Source organism: Rhinopithecus roxellana, chromosome 15 (assembly GCF_007565055.1).
Source record: "Rhinopithecus roxellana isolate Shanxi Qingling chromosome 15, ASM756505v1, whole genome shotgun sequence".
In the NCBI taxonomy this organism is placed as follows: domain Eukaryota; kingdom Metazoa; phylum Chordata; class Mammalia; order Primates; family Cercopithecidae; genus Rhinopithecus; species Rhinopithecus roxellana.
The window spans coordinates 98,078,904-98,093,167 of record NC_044563.1 but is presented as its reverse complement, the minus strand read 5'-3'; the positions used below and the strand labels follow the sequence as shown (position 1 = coordinate 98,093,167).

General features: G+C 43.7%; 1 protein-coding gene across 6 annotated transcripts in view; it reads left to right on the top strand.

The window, feature by feature from the left end:
* The window catches only part of SERGEF (secretion regulating guanine nucleotide exchange factor), a 233,748-nt gene that overhangs the window by 26,194 nt on the left and 193,290 nt on the right, over nt 1–14,264 (top strand). The gene's annotated exons all lie outside the window — the stretch shown is intronic.

Here is a 14,264-nt window from a genome sequence, read left to right as displayed (position 1 = left end):
TCTCATCTTTCCCTTAGGGTGGTTCTGCTTTCCTGGCCTTCATATTTTTGCCCCTGCCTGTTGATTTTCACAGAGTTCCCCAGCCAATTTGCAATTCCCAAGATCTGTTATCGTGTCAAAGTATTCTGAGCTTCAGGGGTTCTCAGGAGTCCCCTTGCCTACTCCTGTCCTGCTTGCTAGCTACACACACATCTCTAGACTCCCAAATACCTAGTGATTCTTATTTTCAGGAGTTTCTGGCTTTTGCAGGTTTTCAAGTCAGCTTCAGCTATCCTTGGTAAGTCACACATACTACACATTTCTATACACAAATGTAGACTTATGAGCAGTCATATCTATGATGCTTTTAATTGGTCTTTTAAAACATTTCATGATCATTTTGAAACAGTGGCCTGAATAACAAAGATGTATAATGACTTTCCATATTTTACCGCTTTAGAGGATGCTCTACGGAAAGTGTGTCATTCATTACGAGGACGGTCATCACTTTCCTCAAAGAGATTCAGATTGCTTGAAGATTGGGCTTATCTACAGAACCGTTTCCTAAAGAGACTCACTGAACATGGTAGCTGGGTTTTGTGTGTGTGTAATTGTTGGTATCTCTCTTTTGTTTCAGGTAATAAGCTCTGTGAAGGAAGCCACCAGATTAGTCTTGCTCACTTCTGTGTCTCCACTGCCTATCAGAGAATGTACTCATTTTCCTGCATCAAACTCTTTATAGTTAAAAGAGACTTCACATACACAAATGCATACAAGGCAGGGTAGATAGCTAGGATTTCTGACCTCTTTCCTGGGACTTAGATGTTCACGAACAGAAAGCTTGTTTGTCTTTTTGGATTCTGGTGTCCAACCAAGTAGGTTAATGTTTATTAGGCACCTATTGAGCAATGTGTTAAGCCTTGGGGAAATGGAGGAGAAAAGACATTGGCCATATCTTCCCACTAGAATATATGTAGATAGGTGTAAGTCTAAGAATTTAGAGATGGAAAACTTTATCATCCATCCATCGTACAAATGGTGAGGGTCTTTTTATGTACTGTGCCTTGTACTAGATGTAAGTCTCGCCCTTAACGAGTCCATTGTCCATTAGGGGTGATAGACCTATGATAAAATTTTACTACATTCCAGTATGAGATGTGCAATAGTAGAGCTAAGTACAAAGTGCAAAGATCTCTTAGAAATTAGCAGTCGTCTTGAGTGATTGGGTGTTCACAGGTAGGCGTTTCATGGTTAGTCAGTCTTCCAAGAGTTGCAGTACATTAAAATACACTTACTACCAAATGGTGGTGAATTTGGTTGAGTCTGTCAGTAAACCCTTTAACTAGTTAGGTAGTTGACTAATGAAAGACATAAAGATGTTGCTTCTTTGATTTTAGCTCTGAAGCATTATAACTGAGATGATTCCCACATCTGGGCCAGCAGCCCAGCCCTTGGGGTGGGAGATTGGAACCCATGTCTCTGACACTGTCTGAGTCACCCCAGCTCCTCTGGAGCTCAGCTTCAAGTTTCTGCCTCCTTTCAAGAGCATGATTTTTTGGTAACGTTTCAGCTATTTAATTAGCTTGTTAATTCAGATTGCTTGTTTTTGTACATTGCCACTTTCTCCTTTATCCTAAATCCAGAATGGTTAAACCTGGGAGGTTTGAATGTCCTGGTTTTTGTACTGAATTTTGGGTAAATGGGAGTTTGCATTTATTTGATTCACCAATTTTGTGTTCCTTCTATAGCCATGGAGGCCTGTGCTCTGGCCCAGTGTCATTGAGAAGAAACACCCAGGGCTTCTATTTAATCAGACTCAGCGCTCACATTAATGGGAATAAGATTTCCTCACAGGGTCAGGAGCAGCTCATTAGTGGAACAGGAGTTATTTGACTCTAGTTGTTTTCACAAGCTCCAGTGGTGAATTGTTCCTGGAATGAACTTGCAGGCCACATCAGCACAGAGGCTGCTCTCAGTCTCATTCTGGGAGGCATTAGTTGTGTGATATTGATTAAAAAAGAGTTTATGCACAGACACTATTGGCGTCTAATGGGTAGAGGCCAGGGATGCTGCTAAACATCCTATAATGCAAGGACAGCCCCCTATAACAAAGAATTATCTAGCCCCAAATGTTAATAGTGTCAAGATTGAGAAACACTGCTCAGTACTGGACATCCCCAGTGGTAGGTGCTTAGCTAGGGCAGTTCACATGGTATCAGAATAACTTTATGGATTGTCTGTATGGGAATCTGTGATGTGTTCTCTGCCCTCCCCTCTCAGGAGTCTGTCTGATGCCTGCCTGCAGTGTTTGTGATGGAAAAATACTTTTCTGTTAGTCAGAGGCACTTGGAAAGAGTCCAAGAGAACCTGTTCTAATCTGGGAGAATTGGCAAGGGTACCTGTGTCTCAGGCTCGTGGTGCTGCATTCTAGAAACCTTTCCCAAGCTGCTTAATGTTCCTGATCATTGTTCTCAGGAACTTCATGGGACTCCTGGGTGACTTTATCCAGGCTCAGTGACCTGCAGGTGTGTCATCTGAAATTCATGGTTTCCTGGCTGGAGGTGCTTCTAGTGAGAGTTGGATGGCAGATCTGGGTGCCTTCCTAGTTTGTTGACCTTGATTAAGTCACTTTACCTGTCTAGGCCTCAGTTTCCTCAACTCTGAAGTTTGATATTAAAACCTGCCTGCATTCTACATAGGGCTGCTGTGATGTTCAAATGAATGAATCTGTGAAAGATCCCAACTATTGTAAAATGCATACATAAGTGATGGCTGCCTGGGATATGTAAGTAAATTAAAGACTTAGTAGTGGCTTTTAGAAAGACTTCTATTTCCACAGGGTTAATGTGACCTTGAGACTACTAGCCTGAAAGCTCATGAACTGACCAGGGATGCCATACTCTTTCTCACACCTCCGTGTGAAGAGACCACCAAGCAGGCTTTGTGTGAGCAACAAGGCTGTTTATTTCACCTGAATGCAGGTGGGCTGAGTCCGAAAAGAGTCAGTGAAGGGAGATAGGGGTGGGGCCATTTTATAGGATTTGGGTAGGTAGTGGAAAATTAGTCAAAGGGGTTATTCTTTGGCAGGCAGGGGTGGAGGTCACAAGGTGCTCAGTGGGGGAGCTTTTGAGCCAGGATGAGCCAGGAGAAGGAATTTCACCAGGTAATATCATCAGTTAAGGCAGGAACAGGTCATTTTCACTTCTTTTGTGATTCTTCAGTTACTTCAGGCCATCTGGATGTATACATGCAGGTCACAGGGGATATGATGGCTTAGCTTGGGCTCAGAGGCCTGAGATACTCAATATCAAACTCTGGCAGCAAAGTTTCCTAAAGTCTTTTACTTGCATGCAGTAGGCAAGTGGCTCTTTCATATTATCAACAACCTGGAAGATTTTTGTGGCCTAATTTGTAATATTACCTATTAAAATTCATGGTACTCATCCCAATTTGTAATTGTATACATCTCTTTGTATTCTTATTTGTTTAATGTCTAGACTGTAAATTACACGAGAGCAGTGTCTGTTTTGTTCATGGCCATATCCCCAGCATCTGGCACAGGCCTGATACATAACAGATGGTTAGTAACTAAGTGCTGAATGAATAAATAAATGGCAAGGTAGAGAAAAACCTGGGCTCTGAAGTCAGCTAGATGAAGGCTTGAATCGTAGCTCTCTTAACCTACTGATTGTGTGACTGTGGGCAGCTCCACCTCTCTCTGTCTCCATTGTCACCACCCTGGTTCAGCCCACTGTCACCTCTTAACTGAATCCGTCAGTAGCCTTTAACTGGTGTCCTGGTCTTCCCATATTTACTCCTTGATATAGTTTGGATGTGTGTCCCCACTCAAATCTCATGTTGAAATGTAATCCCCGGTGTTGGAGGTGGGGCCTGGTGGGAGGTGATTGGGTCATGGGGGTACATTTCTCAAGAATGGTTTAGTACCATTCTTCTTGGTACTGTTCTTGCCATTGTGAGTGAGTTCTCATGAGATCTGGTTGTTTAAAAGTGTGTACCATTTCCCCCCTTGCTGTCTTGCTCCTGCTCTTGTCAGATGATGTCCAAGCTCCGCTTCCTCTTCCACCATGATTGTACACTTCCAGAGGCCTCCCCAGAAGCTGATGCTCGAGCTTTGCTTCCTGTATAGCCTGCAGAACTGTAAGCCAATTAAACCTCTTCTCTTTATCAATTACCCAGTCTTAAATATTCTTTATAGGAATGTGAGAATGGACTAATACCCTCCCTCTCCCCTCCAACCCATTCTTCATACCCCAGTTGAAAGATCTCTTCAAGCCCATTGCGTCACATTCAGATGGCTTCCCATTGCTCCTAAGATAAAAATATAATCCTTAGTGGCCCTACAGGTCCTGTGTGATCTGCTCTCTGCTGGCCTTTCCAGCCCCATTTCTCACCATGCTAGTTCTTGATCCCTATCCAATCTGCACTCTGGCCTTTGCTTGGTTCCTTGAAAGCATCATTCATTTCCCACCATAGTGCCTTTGCACGAGGTATTCCCTCTATTTGGCCACTTATCTGTGCATCTCTTCTTCAGTTTGACTTAGCTAAATCCTTTTTTTTTTTTTTTTTTTTTAAATCTTAATCCTTAACTTAGGTATCTGGGAGAACTTCTCTTGACATTGCTAAGTCACTTCTTTTTTTTCTGTTCTCATAGCACCATAAACCTCTCTTTTGTGCTATTTTTTGGCAGCATTCTTTGACTAATTTCCTTTCCCACTAGACTGTAAGCTCCATGAGGGCAGGAGCCATGCTTGCTTTTGCCTGCTTAAGACATGTTGGACAAATGAAAAAACCCGATTTCTTTGAACTTATTTCCTTATTAGGCAAATGGGGAAATAACTGCTGACCTGATACGAGGATTGAAAGAGATGATGTATTAAAGCATCCAGCACAGGACTGGCTCATATGTCTTTTTAAGACACATTAGCTCCCACTACTCTTTTGGAAACTCATGAGCTCTCTGGAGATCACATGCTCCATTTCTTCTCTTTATGTCAGAGGTCTCTGCGGGGCTGGATGTGAATGTCTCTGGATAGGTAACAAGTTGATCAGAACTCTCCTGAAGAGTGCAGAAAGATCAGTGCTTACAAATGCTAAGTGCTGGTTGCTGGTGGTGTATTAGAATTTCAAGGGGAATGATTTACACAAGATCTAAACCTTAATGTGGAGTTGGTCAGAATGTCCAGAATCCAGTTGCTTTTGGGATGCTGGAAGCTTTCACTGAATCCTTCAGTATCCCAAAGTAGCCTTGTGGTCTTACAAGGGATATGGATTGAAAAAGTGAGAACGAATACAGAGAGTTCTTTGACATTCTTTACTTTCTTCAGTGTCACCTTAAAAAGCCCATGAGTCTTAGAAGTTTTAGAGAATCAATGATGAAAGAAGCAACTTCCTCGCTTTGCAAATGAAAAAAACTGAAACCAAGAGGAGACAAAGTGACTTCATGGCAACTTTAAGCTAGAAATCCAGTTCTACTTTTCAGTGAAATTTTCCCCCTTCCATCACTGTCCTGTTGATTCATGGTTATGTCCTTTTGATTGAGATTTTTTTATTCTTTTGTTTTCCTAAAGAGGGGAATTGTATGGTACGTATGAAAGGGACTAGCTGTGTTAGCTACTCTCTCAAGTGTCACAGCCCAAGAAATATTTTATTGCATTTGATGTCTAAGCATTAGTGAAATTCAAGCCCGGCCATTGATTCACACTAAACTGAGTTTATAAATATACCTAATGCTGATTTTTCTGTTTTGGGGCCAAGATCCTTTTCAGAATAGGGTGACAGTATACATTACTCCATCTTCTTTGGGACCATATATCATGAAACTTCAACCAAGCTCAGGGAGATTCTGACCTCATGGGCTCTATTTAAAGCAGGTGCTCTGGAATTAATGATGCTTGTGCTTTAGAACTTTGAAAACCCAATGGGTGAAAGTCAAGCTGAGCCCAAAGGCTTATTTTGAAATGGATACTTTTTGATTCTTATTAAAGTCATGAATTTTTATTCTAGAATACTTAGAATGTCAGTAATGGATAGAAACTTACAGATCATCTGGCCTTAATTCCTCAGTATAGAGATGTGAAAACTGAGGACTAAATAGGGGAGGCACAGTGAGTGAGTCAGGGAACTAGGACCAGAACTCAATCAAGTCTCATGACTCTCAGTACAGTGTTCTTTCTGCCATGTTACATTCTTTCCAGAGATGATGAGGAAGTGTGGACGACTTAACTAGTCAAATCCAGGGACCTGAACCAGGAAGATAGTTCCTTCTGTGTAAGACGTTCTGCTTTGGCCAGGCGTGATGTCTCACATCTGTAATTCCAACACTTTGGGAGGCTGAGGCAGGTGGATTTCTTGAGCCCAGGAGTTTGAGATCAGCCTGGGCAATATGGCAGAACTCCATCTCTACAAAAAAATATATAAAAATATTAGCTAGGTGTGGTGGTGTGTATCTGTGGTCCCAGCTACTTGGGAGGCTAGGGCAGGAGTGTGGCTTGAGGCCAGGAGGTGGAGATTGCAGTAAGCCAAGATTGCACCACTGCAGTCCAGCCTGGGTTGACAGAGTGAGACCCTGTCTCACAGAGAAAAAAAAAGTTCTGCTTCAAGAAAACACTTATTCTTACCTGAAGAGTGCAGCCATAGATTCCTTTAAGGATATATGTGTGGAGTAGAAACTGGGAAATGGTGCCTGAGAAGCGAGGGTCAGGAGGCCATTCTGGGATTCACAGAAGCAGCTGCATGAGAATGCAGCAGCAATCATAACTCTCACAGACCACCTTTATCACTGTCAAGTACTTTCACATCCATGTTCTCATATGAAGTTGGCAAGATGAGTAGTAGTATCCTTACTTCACAGAAGAGTCCCTAATTGGTTAATGGCATTGCTCTGTTTCACATAGATGGACAGAACTAAAACTTGAATCCCATCTTTTGTCCCCAAGCCTGCTATTCTAATTCCAGATCTTGTGTTTCTCAGAGAGCTCTAAACTCATCAGTTAAACTTCTTTTACTCTTCAAAGAAGCATCTTTCTCCAACTATTGCCAGTGATACTACATTTCAACAAGCAATTGGAAGGAAATTTGTAGGTATCTTTAGTCCTTTAGCAGATATTTGTGAAATGCTTCTCTATATGTATGTAGCACTATGCTACAGAATACAGGGGAATTTAAAATCCAGAACCACCTTTCGGAAGCTTTTGGTTGGATGAACAATTAAATATTTAGTAGAAGAATAAAAAGAATGTGGCCAAGGGCCAAAGGAGTGGCCCAGACACTGCAGGCTCTAGGATTTCAGGGGAAGGAGAGGTCAGTGTAGGTGAGGTTGGTCAGGGAAGGGTGTGAAATTGTGGTTGGGCTTTGGGAAGATCACATTTTAATAGACGGAGAGTTTGACTTGGTTCTTTTGCTTTCTCTTTGTCCTCTGGCAAGACACTAAACTCTCTGGCCCCCTCTCTTCCATCTGGCCAGTACGTTGACATAATGATCTTTAAGGGTCATTCCAGCTCTGAAATTCTATCCTATAAAAAATAAAACTGGCCTAAAGAAATGGTCATGGATGCATTCAAAGATTAAGTATAATGCCATTTACTGCAGCCTAATTTATAATGACAAAAACAAAGGTATGGAAACAAATGAAATTGAAGAGAGATTGGTTAAACAAATGATGGCAGAGCCATATGTTGGAATATTATATTGTCATTAAATAGAATGTTTTAGAAGGATATTTAATGACAGGAATACGCTCATGGTATAGTAAGCGGAAAGAATGATTAACCATACTGTAACTTCTAATTTGTTGAAAGAAAAGAAGAATGCATAGAAAAGACTAGAAGGAAATGGGCCAGGTGGGATTATGAGTGAATTTTGTTTTCTATGCTGAATTTTGAATATTTTCAATTTGATTATATCTCCTATAAATACTATTTTAAAGTTAATGAATAAAATCACTTACCCCTCAGTGCAAGAGACTAGCTCCTTTGCCATCAATTCCCATGTATATGTCCTTGACAAGTCACTTGCGCGGGCCTCAGTTGGGAGGTTGCATGGAAGAGAGGCAAGATACTTTAGCAGGAGGCAGGAGAGTGACCATCTATTTTTGGCTCAGTCATGAGTCAGCTTTGTGACTTTGGGTAAGTCCCTCGTGAACATCCCTGAGCCTCAATTTCTTCATCTGAAGAGGGGAATTAGAGGTCACAAAAGATCCTTCAAGTTGCAAAATATATTTGTTCCTAAAGATGGATAATTTCTCCACTATTCTGGAACTGGCTAAGAGGCCTCTTTGGCTTCTTGAGCCTGGCCTCTTTCTTTTCTCTTCCGCTCCCCTGCACTTGGGCTCTGCTGGCTGCAGGCTGATTTCTGTTATTCAGAGTTCAGGGTGAATTGGAGTAGAAGTTGAGTGACAGGGGCTCTGCACAGGTAGGGTGTAGTGACAGCACTGAACCACTAGAGGGAAGCATTGTTTGATTACTTTCCCCTTTCCCATTTTTAGCTGCTGTGTCTGCAGGTGAAGATTAGCCTTGATTTGCCTGGGGGTTTCAAATTCTAGCATTTTAGAATTAAAAGGACTTTGAAGATCATCCAATAAAACCCCAGTATGCTGCAGATGTGAGATGATAGAGGCCTGAAAAAGCAAGCGACCTAGTTAAAGTCACACAATGTGTTTTTTCAGGGTCTACACTATAAAGGAAGGCTGCAGACAGAGCCAAGGGTATAATCAGTTGAGTCCACAAAGAATAGACAGGTCCCATGTTGTGCAGAAACCTAAAGGATCTACTTGTACACTTGGATTCACTGAGCTCCTCTAGCCAGGTGTTAAGAGGCCTGGAGATAGAGAAGAAAAGATATAACCCTGCCCTGAGGAGGTGCTGTCTGGCAGGGGGAAGCACACACAAACACACGATGCTATCCCAGGTGTCTTCCCCCCTGTTTGGTGGTCTGCCTAGTCTAGGATCCAGGCTGTGGTGGTGGCTTGGAGGCTGGTTTATGGAAGACCCTACAGGTGTTCTTATAAATAATCACCTCCAAGATTAGGGAGATACATTGGGTACCCTAAGTTTGTATTTCTAGTTAACTTCTGCAAGCAGTGCTTAGCCCGTTCATGTGCCATGCCTTACCTTTTCTTGAGGTTTGTGAGGAGTCCTGGCAGTTTTTTCTCCACCTTCAACCAGCCTTGTTCCTTGGCTCTAGGCTGATTTTATTTTTGGTTTGCAGGTACCCACCAGCCCTAAGCATTGTGGTAAAGTGAAATTGTGTACTGGCCTGGGAGCCAGGCAGCTCTGTGACCTTGCGCAGGTTACTTTCTGTCTTTGAGAAGGGAGTTCATGCTCTCAGCTGCAGCTGTGTCATCTCTGATAGAGAGATGAAGTTTTTTCATTGTATTTGGATTTTGTGTTTGGCAGTGAATACCCATTGATCTGTGGTTTAGAGAAGTGTAGCATGTGTGTACCCAAAGCAGAAGCAAGAGCCACCCTCTGAAGTGGGTATATTTGAGAAGGGGCCGGGCCTGCAGGGCCACCAGATGGCAGCAGCAGGCAGCCAGATAGCCTTGGGATGAGGCTGGTAGGGTCATTCCGGAATTAGCAAGGTCAGAGCTGAAAGGGCCCCTAGAGGTCACCCAGGCTCTCCCCCTTTTTGTATGGATGGGAGAACCTAGGCCCAGAAAGGGAAAGGAGCTTGCATAAGGACACACCCTGAGTTAATAGCTGATAGTCCTTGCTCTTAAGAGGAACTGAGACTGGTCTGACCTCTAGCTGGCTGCCCCATGGAGTTCCAGGGGACAAGGGCCAGTGAACCAGCTGTGGGAGAGGACCTGGCAGTGGCAGTTAAGTGTTTGCCTTTTTCCTGATTTCTTCAAGGGCCTTGTCTTAATGATTTTCACCTTCTTACAGCAAAAGCAATGCGCATGTCTTTTCTGCTCGCCTCTGCCCTCTCCAGTTCTCCTCCTCAGTTCTCTGGGCCAAGGCTTCCCATCACACTGTGCAATGGATAGAATTAGGGGTCATCTCTTAAGCCCTATACCCTACAGATGGGCAGGCCCAGGGCCTTGCCAGAGGTGTGCTGAAGACATGAGTTAGCACAATTGGTTGAATAAGAACAATCTTTTTTTTTTTTTAATTTCCAAGGGGATCAGGATAGGGCAGGGAGCCAGTGTTTGCCAAGTACTTACTATGTACTAGGTGCTCTGCCAGGTACTGCTCTGCAGCCTGAGGGTAATACTCCTATAGCCCCTTAAGGTAGGGTTCATTTCCCTTCATTCTAGGTGAGAATTGAGGCTCAGAGAGGCTAAGTGGCTTGCATAAAGTACCATAGCTAGTTAGAAAGCAAAGCAGACTCTTGAATCCCACCGTGTTTGATATCAAAGCTTATTTTATTTCATCATGCCACTTCCTCTCAAGGTGACCTTACTGGAAATGTAGCAAGTGACTGTCTTATTCCATTCAGGCTGCTATACCAAGTAATATAGACTGGGTGGCTTATAAACAATAGAAACCTATATCTTACAGTTCTGGAGGCTGGGAAGTCCTAATCAAAGTGCCAGAAGATTTGGTGTCTGGTGATGGCCTGCCTCCTGGTTCATAGACTCTCACCTTCTTGCTATGCCTCACATGACAGAAGAAATGAAGGAGCTCTCTGGGGTTTTTTTTATAAGGCCACTGATCCCGTTCATGAGGGCCCTACCTTCATGACCTCATCACATCCCACAGGCCTCGTCTCTGTAATGTTAAGGGTTAGGATTTCAACATGTGAATTTAATGGGGACACAAACATTCAGTCTGTAGCAGCCCTTTAGGCTTTAGGGAGGGGGCAACAGATATTTCGTCTCTCCTTCCTGGAGAAAGCTTCTGGGGGAGTTGTGGTGAACTGCAAGAGGGAGGAGGCCTTTGAAGTAGGAAAGGGCAGGTCTTTATGGAGCAGGTTAGGGAGTGGTGGCTGGTGTTATAAAGCCCACTGAGAAATGGTTAAATACCTTTCCCCTCTGTTCCTGTGTTCTAGCAGTTCCTTCTTCCAGGAATGCTTGTCTCTATGATTCCTGCATAGCTACTGCCTCACTTCCATTGGTTCTTGTCCAAATGTCACCTCTTATACTCTATTCCCTTTACTGCATTATTTTTCATCATAGCAGTTTTCACTGCCTGAAATCATAGTGTCATTTTTGTTTATTTGTTGTCATTCTCTCCTAACAGAATGTGAGCCCCACAAGGTTAGGGACTTGGTCTGCTTTATTCACCGCTGGATTTCTCCAGACATAGGGGAGAGACTTGAGTGCTGGTAGCATGGAATGGGTAGAACTCTTGGACGTGGAAGCTATGCTGTTTCCAATGGCTGTGTTTAGGAGACACAGCCTATAGCTGGCCCTGTCCTCTTCCTACTACTTTCTTGGAGAAGCCCAGATCAGAGAGCCTCAGCTCCCTGAGGCTGACAGCGATGTCTGGTGCCCCAGGGTTTTAAGACCAGTTTTGCTCCTGCCTATCTGCAAGGCCTTGCCTTGGGACCTTGGCTTCCCCCATCTGTCCATAGTGAGTGGGGGTGACCAGCCATGCTGCAAGCTCACCAGATGGTTCTGGGAAGGGTGCAGAGGTCCCTGGCAGAGAGTTCAGTTTCCATTCAAAGAATCTTCCTCTTTCCTGATGGAGATTGATTTGTTCCAGGAGTGCTCTAAAAGTGAGCATTGAGTTACTGGCCTATGATTTTGCCATCATTTTTAGGTTCTTGACAGATGGCACTCTGCTTGCCCTTTTTCAGGGGACCTTGCCTGTCCCATGGGTGCTCTCAATAATCATAGTGACGGCTGGGCACGGTGGCTCACTCCTGTAATACCAGCACTTTGGGAGGCTGAGGCAGGCGGATCACGAGGTCAGGAGTTTGAGACCAGCATGGCCAATATGGTGAAACCCCAGGCGGATCACAAGGTCAGGAGTTTGAGACCAGCATGGCCAATATGGTGAAACCCCAGGCGGATCACGAGGTCAGGAGTTTGAGACCAGCATGGCCAATATGGTGAAACCCCATCGCTGCAAAAAAAAAAAAAAAAAAAATTAGCCAGGCGTGGTGGTATACGCCTGTGGTCCCATCTACTCAGGAGGCTGAGGCAGGAGAGTCACTTGAACCCCGGAGGCAGAGGTTGCAGTGAGCCAAGATCGCGCCATTGCACTCTAGCCTGGGCGACAGAGTGAGACTCTGTCTCAAAAATAAATAAATAAATACATGAATACATAAATAAATAAATAATCATAGTGACCACCAGTACCTTAAAGTGCTCTCAACGTGTGTCAAGGTGAAAGCAACCCATTCTGAGGAATATTGGAGGAATCAACTCTTGCCCAATCTAAGAGTGACTTTTTACCTTAGGAGGAAGCTTAATGTGGCTAAAAGAACCCTGAAGAGCTAGGTTTAAGTTCTAATTTGGCTATTTGTTGGCCGTGTGATCTTGGGCAAATCATTGGGCCTGAACTTCTCACCTGTAAAATGAGAACCTTAACTCCTAATTTGTCTGCTTCACAGGGGTGTCTTATATCATTTACTCATTCACAGTTCCTCCCTTTATTCCTTCACTCATTTGTTCAACAAATATTTGTTGCATAGGCAGAAGTGAGGGGAGGGCATTCCAAGCAGAAGCAATACTGTGAAAAAATCCGTAGAAGTGGGAAGTGCTCTGTGGTGCAGTTTGCTTGACCTGGGCCAGATGATAAGAGACCAGGAACTTTTGGGTATAATGGGAATGGGTCCTTGTTGAGGCACTACTCTGTGAGCAGTGGAGGAGCAGCTGGAGGTTTCTGTGAGGGTGGGGGTGTGTGAGAAATGTAAACATTGAAAGGAGACACCCTGACTTGGGGTGGCTCTTGCAGGCTCCTCTGTTGAGGCCTCATGCTTGCTTTCTGCTCATCGCTGTGGTTGAATTAGAGGTACTCTGAATTCTTAGGGGGTGCCCCTTTCAGGGCTCAGGTGATTATGAGAATCTACGAGATGGGGAGATGGGTGGGACTGGAGTCATCTGGTTCATTAGCCTTTCTTCTGGGAAGCTGTCGTGGGCCATAAGGAAGGTCATTTAGGAAACCATCATGTTACCTTTCATCTTGAAGCTTTTCTTAAAGGCCTAAAAATGAGCAGCTCTGGGGCTTCTCCTTATACCTCCCTGAGGAGATGGAGGTGTGTGAGGAAGGAGTCCCTCAAATTTATTAAGGGCACATGTATGCCAGGCATTTTACCAGGGCTTTACAAACATTTATTTCATCCATATACAAATTTTGCCAAGTAAGGCTCACTCCCATTTTACCCATGAGGAAACCAAAGAGACGTGAAGAGACATGAGCTTACTCTACCTGGGTACTTAGCCTTGCTTTGCTCAATGTGAACTGCAGGTCCACATCATCTTGTCAAGTTTGGGGGTATTGTGAGGCTCAAATAAGATCATGGAAAGCACTTTGTAAACTGGAAAGTTACTATGTGCGTAGGCAGGGAGCCATCAATAGTACTACTCCTTCCCAGTCACACTCCTACATTGAGTTTGGCTTGGGCCACTGATTCCTGAGCTGATAGAAGCTTCTAGCCATTTGTTTCTCTTCTGTGTACTTTCTCCCCCAGCCAGCCCCAGAGTCAGTGGCTTCATTTACCACTTCTCTCCATTAAGCCCACAAATAAGAGAGCAATGTCCTTTTTTAGAATGTTAACATTTTAAAACGTTACAGTACCAACTAATACCAAGGTAAACTTTCTTTTCTTTTTGCCATTTTGGTGATAACAACGTAAAGTGTGGAATTTTATTCCTAGAAGAGACCATTTTATCCTTATTTGAAATTTGAGAAAATAGAAGCCCAGCAAGAGATGATTTGTCCCCATGGTCGCATAGCTAACAGGTAGCAGCAGACCCAACCAGGATTAGAACCCAATGGGTCCCTTGTCTAGAACCCCTCCACTGCCCCACATCAGCCCTTTTATGAGAGACTTTGGCTTCTTTGTGGAGGAAGAATCCAGTTTAATAAATTTCCTTATACCAGCCTCTTTATGTAACAGGGCTGTTTCCGGGTCCTGGCAGATGGTCCATAGTAACAGTGCTTTGCTGATTTGGTTGGAGCTGAGCCTATGAAATGAAAAATCTCAGTAGCAGATGCCTCTCCCAGGCCCTGGCCATGGAAAAGTCCTCCTCTCCAAGGAAAGTACTGTAGCTTTGGTGGTAACTGTCTCTAGTGGGACTAAGTGTGAGCACCCTGAAAGATAATCTTAAATGGTGTCAAGGTTTTACAAAAGGTCACATTGGTGACTTGGAGGTTCTT